Source organism: Nicotiana tabacum, chromosome 2 (assembly GCF_000715075.1).
Source record: "Nicotiana tabacum cultivar K326 chromosome 2, ASM71507v2, whole genome shotgun sequence".
Classification (NCBI taxonomy): Eukaryota; Viridiplantae; Streptophyta; class Magnoliopsida; order Solanales; family Solanaceae; genus Nicotiana; species Nicotiana tabacum.
This window is the reverse complement of record NC_134081.1, coordinates 55,313,258-55,324,564: the sequence shown is the minus strand read 5'-3', so window position 1 is coordinate 55,324,564 and position 11,307 is coordinate 55,313,258. Positions and strand designations below refer to the sequence as shown.

The 11,307-nt window shown below is 40.2% G+C and overlaps 1 long non-coding RNA gene across 2 annotated transcripts; it reads right to left on the bottom strand.

The window, feature by feature from the left end:
• Positions 1-3,926: 3,926 nt before the first annotated feature.
• Positions 3,927-6,448, bottom strand: LOC107787307 (uncharacterized). Of its 2 annotated transcripts, none has more exons than XR_001648365.2 (2): positions 4,872-6,448; positions 3,927-4,714 (listed from the first exon to the last, which is right to left on the bottom strand). It is a non-coding gene; the product is annotated as an uncharacterized LOC107787307 (long non-coding RNA). The 2 variants fall into 2 exon arrangements; XR_001648366.2 differs by having other exon boundaries at positions 3,927-4,204.
• Between the last annotated feature and the right edge of the window lie 4,859 nt (positions 6,449-11,307).

The window sequence follows — 11,307 nt, the reverse complement described above, 5'->3', positions numbered from 1 at the left end:
TAGTAGTTCCCATACTATCCACGTGTATCAAGCCCACCTTATCTCACTGCATATATTTAAATCCCTAAATATTATACCACTGCATGCGTATCAATATCACAATGTAACACAAATCGCACCTCAAGTGCCCAATATCACAACTTGCCAAAGAAATAAAAAATAACAGTGGTCACACAATAAAGATCCCATGGAACAGCCACAATGTACACAAGAGTCTCAACAATAACTACCAGAAGTGAATAACTCAACAAAATAGTATTTCACAACTTGACACTTTGCCTCAATGTGAATCACGACCTTTATAACTCAATATTGGTTTTGTCAACAAGCTATTCCAAGAATAACAACCTCAAGTAAAGAATTCATAGTTAAATAATAAGGAATAGAGGAAACAACAGCACTTCAACTAAACATGTAGGGCAATTAACAAATAAGAGATAAGACAAGTAGAGCATGTAAAGATAGACTAAAAATGATGACTTTAACATGTTAAAGTAACTAAATTACGGCATGAAAGGAATCTACATAGCTAAAATAGGCAAATTTCAACATTTAGCCCGTGCACACACTTGTCACCTAGCGTACACAGCTTTCACACTTACCTAAGGGGTAATTCCTCCATGCAAAAGTTAGGCAACACACTTACCTCGAAACACGCTAACTCAATCCACTAGTGAGCCTTTCTCTCGATTATCCAACTCTGTACGGCTCAAATCTAGCCAAAACAACTTCATACGATAAATATAAACTATAGGAAACTATTTCAAACAATAAAATTACGATCTTTGCAAAAAAATAAAAAATCAACTCAAAAAGTCAACTCGAGCCCAAGTCTCGGAACCCGACAAAAATTACAAAATCTGAACACCCATTTGATAATGAGTCTAATCATACAAGAATTACTCAAATCCGACCTCAAATCGCCTTTCAAATCCCTAAATTTTAGGCTAAGAAGTTTTCACAATTTTTCCTCAAATTTCCAACTCAAATCACTAATAAAATTATGAAATTAACAATAGATTCGTGTAATTTAACCAAAACCGAGTTAGGATTTCTTACCCCTAATGTTTTTTCTTGAAAAACTCCCGAAATATTGCCACAAATCGAGCTCTACAGGTCCAAAAATGGATTATGAAATCAAACCCTCGAAATAGGCCTTTTTTGCCCAGCGATTTCGCTTTTGAGGGCCTTTAGTCGCATCTGTGACGTCGCACCTACGGAAAATCCATCGCATGTGCGGTTCCGACTTAACTCCAGGGGTTTTGCTTGTGCAGACAAATGGCTCGCACCTGCGAGTCTACATCTGCGGAGAAGTTACTTCATCTGTGGTCCTGCCCAAAGGCCCTTCACAAATTCCGCTTTTGCGGAGGCGCACCTGCGCCCAGGTGTTCGCACCTGTGAGCCCAGCCCTAGGCTCTCCTTTTTGCTTCTGCGCTTCACCTTCCGCACCTACAGTCAATCCCTCCGCAAGTGCGATGACACCAGCAGGCCTGGGACTTAAGCAATGAGGCTAAGTCCAAAATTGATCTGGATTCAATCTAAATCATACCCGGGGCCCCCGGGACCCCGTCTGAATATACCAACAAGTTCAAAAATACATAATGGACATACTTAAGGAAAAAAATCATATAAAACAACATCGATTGACTTCAAACATTACACACAAGTCATAAATGACATGACGGACCTATTCCAACTTACGGAATTGGGATCCGACCCCGATATCAAAAAATCAACTCCCGATCAAACTTTTCAATCTTTCAAACCTTAAATTTTCTAACTTTCACCAATTCACGCTGAATTGACCTAAGGACCTCCAAATCGATATCTAGACACGCTCCTAAGTCCAAAATCACCATACGGAGCTATTGGAACCTTCAAAACTCCATTCCCGAATCGTCTACATAAAATTTAAATTACGGTCAACTCTTTCAACTTAAAGCTCCAACCTAGGGACTATATGTCCCATTCTACTCCAAAACTCGCCCGAAACCAAAACCAAACACCCCCGGCAAAACACATAACCATATTACAAGATAGAGGAGGCAATAATTAGGGCATCGGGGCTAAAATACTCAAAACTACCGGCCGGATCGTTATATCATCCCCCTCTTAAAACAAACATTCATCCTCGAACGAGTATAGAGACATACCTGAAGTGGTGAAAAAATGAGGGTAACGGCTATGCATATCATGCTCGGTCTCCCAAGTCGCCTCCTTGACTGGTTGACCCCTCCACTGAACCTTTACTGAAGCAGTGTTCTTCGACCTCAACTTTCAGACCTGCTTGTCCAAAATGGCCACCGGCTGCTCAATATAAGACAAATCCTTGTCCAACTAGGCTGAGCTGAAATTCAACACATGATACGGATCGCTGTGATACGTCTGGAGCATATAAACATAGAATACTTGATGAACTGCAGCTAGACTAGGTGGTTGTGCAAGCCTGTAGGCCACATCTCCAATTCTCTCAAGAATCTCAAATGGTCCGATATACCTAGGGCTCAACTTGCCCTTCTTTCCGAACCTCATAACACCCTTGATGGGCGAAATCCGGAGCAAGACCCGCTCCCCAACCATGAATGCAACATCGCAAACCTCCCGATCCGCATAACTTTTATGTGTAGATTGGGCTGTGCGAAGCCGATCTTGAATCAATTTAACCTTTTCCAAAGCATCCTAAACCAAGTCTGTACCCAATAGCCTAGCCTCACCCAGCTCAAACCAACCCACCGGAGACCGACACTGTCTCCCATACAAGGCCTCATGTGGAGCCATCTAAATTCTAGACTGGTAGCTGTTGTTGTAGGAAACTCCACAAGCGGAAAGAAATGGTCCCAAGAACCCCAAATTCCATCACACAGGCACGAAGAATATCCTCCAATATCTGAATAGTGCGCTCGGACTGTCCGTCCGTCTCAGGGTAAAATGTTATACTCAACTCAACCCATGTTCCCAACTTACACTAACGACCCTCCAGAACCGCGATGTAAACTGCATACCCCGATCAGAGATGATGGATACCCGCACGCCGTGAAGTCTGACTATCTCGCGAATATAGATCTGAGCCAGCTGCTCTAAAGAATAAGTAGTCACCACTGGAATGAAATGAGCTAACTTGGTCAACCTATCCACAATCACCCATATTGCATCGAACTTCCTCTGAGTCCGTGGGTTCCCAACAACAAAATCCATAGTAACCCGCTCCCATTTCCACTCTGGAATCTCTAGCCACTGAAGCAATCTACCTGGCCGCTGATGCTCATACTTCACATGCTGACAATTTAGGCACCAAGCTACATACTCCACTATGTCTTTCTTCATCCTCATCCACCAATAGTGCTACCTCAAGTCCTGATACATCTAAGCGTCACCCGGATGAATGGAGTAACACGAACTGTGGGCCTCTTAAAAAGTCAACTCATGCAAACCATCTATATTGGGCACACATAGCTTGCCCTACATTCGTAACACACTGTCATCCACAATAATGACCTCCTTGGCATCGCCGTGCTGAACCGTAACACACTGTCATCCACTACAAGAAAAAAAAGCCTTTAACGAAAGAAAATTCGGTCGTTAAAAGTCCTAAATCGGTCGCTATTAGTCAATAGCAACCGGAAAAAAACTGGTCGTCACCGGTCGTTAAAAGTCCGACGTTAAAAGTTCACGACCAGATCTCAAACCGGTCATTAAAGATCCTTTAGCGATAACAAAAACTCCCGTCGTCATAGCTTATTTTTAGCGACTGAATTTTCCCTTCGTTAATTATTTTTCTGATCGTTAAAAACCTATAATGATGACAACAAATCCAACTAATGTTAGTGCTTTTAGTAACAGGCTTTTACATTCGTTAATTTTCTATTAACTATTACTATAATGATATAATAAAAACCTATATACACACAGTTGCTCCAGAAACATAAGAAATAATCAATATTCCTATAAATTTCACAGTTAATTACAAGGAACAAAAGCAAAACACTACCAAAAATATACCTATCCAAAATGGACAATAAACTTGTCAACTCCTAACAAAACAGAAAATAGATTGTAGCATTACAAATGAAATATCTGTTAAATAACTCCTAACAAAAGAGAAAATAGGCTCCTCTTCTGGTTCAACTTGTTCTTTAGCATTTTCAGTTGCTACTTACTCTGCACTTTTTTCAAGGACAGGTTCTTCAGACTTCAGTTTTTTTATCTGTTAAAATAATAAATTCTTATCAGTCTAATAAAAAATACTCCTATAAGCTTCTACTTTTTCTTCCTTTTTACTTTCCCACAAAATAAAGATTGACCACAAAGAAAGCAAGCACAATTTTATAGGAATCATCTATATATTCGAAAAGAGAACTAAATTGACTGAAACTTCCCACAGAAAGCAATTACAATTTATCAGACAAGAGTATTTCAGGAACAATGAATATTGAACCAGAAGAAAGATCGAAATGAAGACTAACCATAACTAGCTAATATTTTAATGGATACCATAACTAGTACATAAAAAGAGTCGAGCATTTCCCAGTCAAATTTTAAACTTTCAGGTATTCTTTTATATTTAAACTGAATGTAAAAAGTTCTATTTGATCTACATATTCGAAAATGACCATAAACAGTGGAAGGCATTAATCCCTCTCTCCGGATTAATGTGTATTGGAAGCAAACCATCATCTGAAAAAGTTCTATTAAGTTCTAAGATAACAATCTCCACCTGAAATAGGAACATATGCCATTCGGTCACTAGAACATTGATTTCAAGTAAGTGTAACTTAATCAATTGTCTGCCATGCCAAAATTTAAAACTGTAGTTTTATTTACTAGTAGCTATCAAGAAGTTATAGTTTTTGAGAAATTCTATTGTCACATACCTTCTGTTGATACTTTGGGTCTTCTGTCCTTTGCGAAAGAGCAATAAATTCAATCTGCTCAGAGGCAGAATCTGCCAAGATACTATTACCCTGAGAGCAGGGTAATAGTATAAACACTATACCTTCCTCTAAGTAGTGCAATGGTCATTCAATGATAAAAGCAGAATAAAATATATTCAAAAAATAAATTTAAGATTGTCCTTTCTCACTGGTCATTAGTCTCCTCAGATAATGAAGTACCACAATCAGCAGCTTCAAAAAACCCTTTTATCAACCTCAAAATGTATTTTCCAACACCTCTAGAATTAGAAGAAAGTCGAAAAATAATCCCAATTAAAAGGAATTAACAAAAAATTATTTGCAACATGCTCATGACGACTAAAGCTTTTTCGATTTGATGATCCCTATAACTATTCTTTTTGTTGCTAACTATGTTTGATTTGCTCACTGTACTTTCTTATAAGAAGACATCCACTGAAAAATAGACTAACCATGATTACTAGAGTCTTAAAATGAATGTAAAGCTTGCATTGCAGTTGCATCTTATTATTTGGCTATTACTTGTTGTGCTCTTACCTTATTTAGCTTTCGTAGAAACTTTTCAAGGTGTTAGTTTTCTAGCTCAAAAATTATTACTTATTGAAATTGGCTAACTGTGGTAGTATTTCAAATGCTATAGTATTTGACTATTTCTAAGAAGGTGGATCTTAGGATCTTTCACTGTTATATTCCATTGTTATTTCCCTTTTCAGTGCTCATGTTACTCTACTTTTCTGGTATCTATCATTTTTTTATGTTGCCTCTACAAGGCAATTATGCTGCTATATGGTACAATATTTTGTAGTTAATCAAATTTTTTAAAAGATATTATATTTCTTTATTCAAATATGTATTACTGAAAATTAAAACACGTATTGCAAAATCTATTGACTGAAAAAAGTTCTTGGAGTTTATTTAGCAGTGGGGATGAAAGATGCTAATTCTAAGGCTCCAATATTCATTCAGGAAATTAGTCGAACAGCTGGTGAGCAATTCCATAGACAATTATAAAAGTACAATCTCCAATAGATCCCAAAACAATTAGGGCTAAGTTATCACAACAATCCTTCACCAATTTAATATAACCATGACAGATGAATCTTCACAAATTAAACATCAGAAGAAAGGCAAGAAGAACAGAGACGAAGTTCGAAATTGAACCAAGAACGCACCTGAAGCTCTCTTAGAATATCTCTACGTTTCTTAACTTGTGGCGACAGAATCTTGAGCTTATTCCTATGTTGCCCAGTAAAATTTTGAAGCTTATTTTAAAGATTCTACACATAAGAAATAAAGAGAAAGCATGAGAGAATATCAAATTACAAAAAACTGAAAGTAGAAAAAGTATGTCACCAAGCACTACAATGTATCCACAAATTTCAAACAAATATACGCCTTAGAGAATGAGAATTTTGAGTCTGCGAGATGAAGTCTTGGCAGTTTCTATTGCTAAGTAGTTCTGTTTGAGTCGAGGCTTTTTTTTCTTTATTATTTATTTATTTAGAGGGGTGGGCAGGAAAATATTAAGGGAAACATGCATTCTTTTTGGGTTTAATTTTGTTTTAGTATTAACGAAGGTATATTATACTATTTAGCGACCGAATATTATTCTCCTGTTATTGCTGAAGTAAAAATAGTGATTTAACGACAGAAAAACATTTTGGTAGCCAAAAGTATATTTATAACGACCGGACTCATGTCCCTTCGTTAAGAAATGGTTGTTAAAAGTCAATATTCTTGTAGTGATCCCCAAAACTCGACTCGGCTCCGAAACATCCAATCTAACAAACTGGTTGGCCAAGGCCTGAACATCCAATGCTAATGGCCTGTCTACTAGCGGTAGATATGCTAAACTGCCTAAGCTCTCCTCCGTACGACTCAAGGCATTGACCACCATATTGGCCTTCCAGGGATGATACAGAATGGTAATATCATAGTCCTTAAGCAACACTAACCATCTCCGCTATCGCAAGTTAAGATCCTTCTATTTGAACAAATGTTGTAGACTCCGGTGGTCGGTATAGACCTCACAAGGGATACCGTACAAATAGTGCCGCCAAATCTTCAAGGCATGAACAATAGCTGCTAACTCAAGGTCGTGGATAGGATAGTTATTCTCATGTACCTTCAACTGTCTAGAAGCGTAGGCAATCACCCTACCGTCTTGCATCAACACCGCACCGAGGACAACACGTGACACATCGCAATACACAGTGTAAGACCCTGAGCCCGTAGGCAATACCAACAAGTAGTCTTGAGATTTTGAAAGCTCTCCTCACACTCCTCGGTCCACCTGAAAGGAGCACCCTTCTATAGGTGCAGCAATAGATGAGAAACCCTCTATGAATTAACGGTAATACCCTACCAAACCAAGAAAACTCCGGATCTCAGTAGCTGAACACGGTCTGGGTCAAGTTTTCACTACTTCAATCTTTTTCGGATCTACCTTGATCCCCTCACTCGACACTACATGACCCAAAAATGCCACTGAATCCAACCAGAATTCGCACTTTGAATATTTTGCATACAACTTCTTTTCTCTCTAGGTCTGGAGCACGGTCCTCAGGTGCTGCTCATGGTCCTCCCAGCTCTGGGAGTACACCAAGATGTCATCTATAAACATAATGACGAATGAGTCAAGATAGGGCTGGAATACATTGTTCATCAAGTGCATGAATGTTGCTGGGGCATTGGTCAGCCCAAATGACATCACAAGGAACTCTTAATGACCATACCGAGTCCTGAAGACAGTCTTCGGAATATCCGGCTCCCGAATCTTCAGTTGATGATAGCCTGACAGCCAATCAATCTTTAAGAACACTCTGGCACCCTGTAACTAATCAAATAGGTCATCAATATGTGGCAATGGATACATGTTCTTCACTGTAACCTTGTTCAACTGTCGGTAATCAATACACATGCGCATAGAACCATCCTTCTTATTTACAAACAAGACCGAAGCACCCCAAGGTGACACACTAGGCCAAATGAAGCCCTTCTCAAGCAACTCTTGCAACTGCTCCTTTAACTCCTTCAACTCTGCTGGGGCCATACGATATGGTGGAATAGAAATGGGCTGAGTTCCCGGTAAAAAATCAATACCAAAATCGATATCCCTGTCGGGCGGTATGCCCGGAAGATCCGCCAGATATACATATGGATAATCTCTATCTACCAGAACTGACTCAACGGTAGGAGAATCAACACTGACATCTCTCACGAAGGCTAGATATGCCTCACACCCTTTCTCAACCATCCAATGTGCCTTAAGAAAGACACCACCCTGCTAGGAACATAATCCAAGCTACCCCTCCACACCAACTGCGGCAAACCTGGCATAGCCAATGTCACCGTCTTGGCATGATAATCAAGAATAGCATGATAGGGCAACAACCAGTCCATGCCCAAAATAACATCAAAATCTACCATACTGAGCAACAATAGGTCAGCTCTTATCTCAAAACCACCAAGAACAACTAAACACGACTGATACACATAGTCAGTAATAATAGAATCTCCCACTGGCGTGGACACATAGATAGGAGAACTCGAGGAATCACGGGATGTACCCAAATATGGAGCAAAGTAAGATGATACATAGGAATAAGTAGAGCCTAGATCAAATAAGACTGATACATCTCTACGACAAATCGAAACAATACCTGTGATAAATGAGTCGGATGCAACCACCTCCATCCTAGTAGGAAGAGCATAACATCTGGCCTAGCCTCCCCCTCTAGGGCATGGCCGTGTTCGCAAAGGGTAAACCCCCTGTTACTTTGCGTTCGCGATCATGACCTCGCATTCGCGTAGACGAAATCCCTCCCCAGCCCCATTTGCCCTTCGCGATCGCGAAGCACAAAACACCAGACACTAGTAGACAGCTGAAACTAGAAATTTTCTAAGTTCAAAATAGTATGTAGCCTATCCCAAACTCACCCGAGCCCCTCGGGCTCCAAATCAAATATGCACACAAGTGTAATAACATCATACGAACTCTCTCACATGATCAAAACACCAAACTAATAGCTAGAGCTTTGAATCAGATGTCAAAATACATGAAATGTCAAAGAAAACTCAAGAACTTCTAAAATCACAACCAAGCATTCGAATCCTATCAAACCAATTCCGTTTTGCACCAAATTTTATAGACAGGTTTCAATTAGCAAAATGGACATATACCAAGTCCCGGAACCAAAATCCGAACCCGGTAGCCATAAAGTCAACCTACGGCCAAACCGGAAAAAAATCTTTAAACCTTCAAATTACTAGTTTTCGACAAAACAAGTTAAATCAAGTTAGGTAGTACCGAATTGAATTTCAGGCATATGCCCAAGTACAAAATTATGATACGGACCCACTGGGATCATCAAACTACCAATTCGGAATTGTTTACACAAAATGTTGACCGTAGTCAACTCAAATTACTTTTAAATCCAAAAATCATATTTTCTTCAAAGTTTTACATAAAATCTTTCCGGAAAAAGATATGGATTGTGCATGTAAATCGAGAAACACTAAATAAAGCTAATAGATGTCTCAGAACACTCAAATAAGGGCTAGTACTCAAAATGATCTATCGGGTCATCATATTCTCTACCTCTAAAAGTAACGTTCGTCCTCGAGCGGACATGGATAGGTACCTGGGCTAGTAAAAAGCTGTGGGTATCTACTCCGCATATCGGACTAGGACTCTCACGTAGATGCCTCGATCGGCTGACCTCTCCACTGCACTCTAACATAAGGGTAACTCTTAGACCTCAACTTCCGGACCTACCGTGCTAGAATAGCCACCGACTCCTCCTCATAAGTCAAATCCTTGTCTAATTGGACTAAGATGGAATCTAATACATGGGACGGATCACCATGATACTTTCGGATCATAAAAACATGGGATACCGAGTGAACTGCAGATAAGCTGGGTGGCAATGCAAGTCTATGGGCCACCTCACCAACTCATAGCAAAACCCTCTCTCCCACTATGAATGCTACATCACGAGCCCTCCGATCAGCGTAAATCTTCTGCCTAGACCGGGCTATACGAATTCGATCCTAAATCAGCTTGACTTGTCCAAGGCATCCCGAATGAAATCAGTGCCCAACAACCTAGCCTCTCCCGGCTCAAACCAACCAACTGGAGAACGTCATCTCCTCCCATAAAAGGCCCCATAAGGAGCCATCTGAAAACTTTATTGGTAGTTGTTGTTATAGGAAAACTCCGCAAGCGATAAGAATGGATCCCAAGAATCCCCAAAATCCATAACACAGGCGCGTAACATGTCCTCCGGGATCTGAATGGTGTGTTTGGACTGCCCATCCGTCTGGAGGTGAAATGTTGTACTCAACTCGCGTACTTAAATCCCGTTGCACAGCTCTTCAGAAATGTGAAGTGAATTGTGTGCCTCGATCAGAGATAATAGATACTAGCACGCGGTGAAGACGAACAATCTCCCAGATATAAATTTGAGCCAGCTACTCCGAAGAATAGGTAACTGCCACCAGAATGAAATGCGCCAACTTGGTCAACCTATCCAAAATGACCCATACTACGTAAAATTTCTTCAAAGTTCGTAGGAGCCCAATAACGAAATCCATGGTAACACGCTCCCACTTCCACTCGGGAATCTCAAGTCTCTGAAGTAAATCGCCAGGACTTTGATGCTCATATTTAACCTACTGATAATTCAAACACCGAGCCACATACCCCACTATATCTTTCTTCATTCTTCTCCAATAATAGTGTTGTCTCAAATCCTGCTACATTTTGGCGGCACCCAGATAAATGAAATACCACGCACTATGGGCCTCTTCAAGAATCAACTCACACAGCCCATCCACATTGGGCACACAAATCCGACCCTGCATCGCAACAACCCATCACCATGCTGCATCGTGTCCTTAAGGACAAGCAAATAAGGGTCGTCATACTGACGATCTCTGATGCGCTCATGCAAAGAAGACCGAGAAATCATGCAAGCAAGAACCCGGCTAGACTCCGAAATATCTAACCTTATGAACTAATTGGCCAAAACCTGAACATTTGATGCTAGCGGTCTCTCACCAATTGGAATATATGCAAGGCTACCCATACTCATAGCCTTTCTACTCAAGGCATCGGCTACCACATTGGCCTTCCCGGGATGGTACAAAATGGTGATATCATAGAATTTTAACAGCTCTAACCACCTCCACTACCTCAAATTTAGATCCTTTTGCTTAAACAAGTGCTGCAGGCTCCGATGATCTGTGAAAGCCTCACACGACACGCCATAGAGATAATGCCTCCAAATCTTCAATGCAAGAACAATAACTGCCAACTCTAAGTCATGAACAAGGTAATTCTTCTCATGAACCTTCAACTGTCGAGACGCGTAGGCAATCACCTTACCGTCTTGCA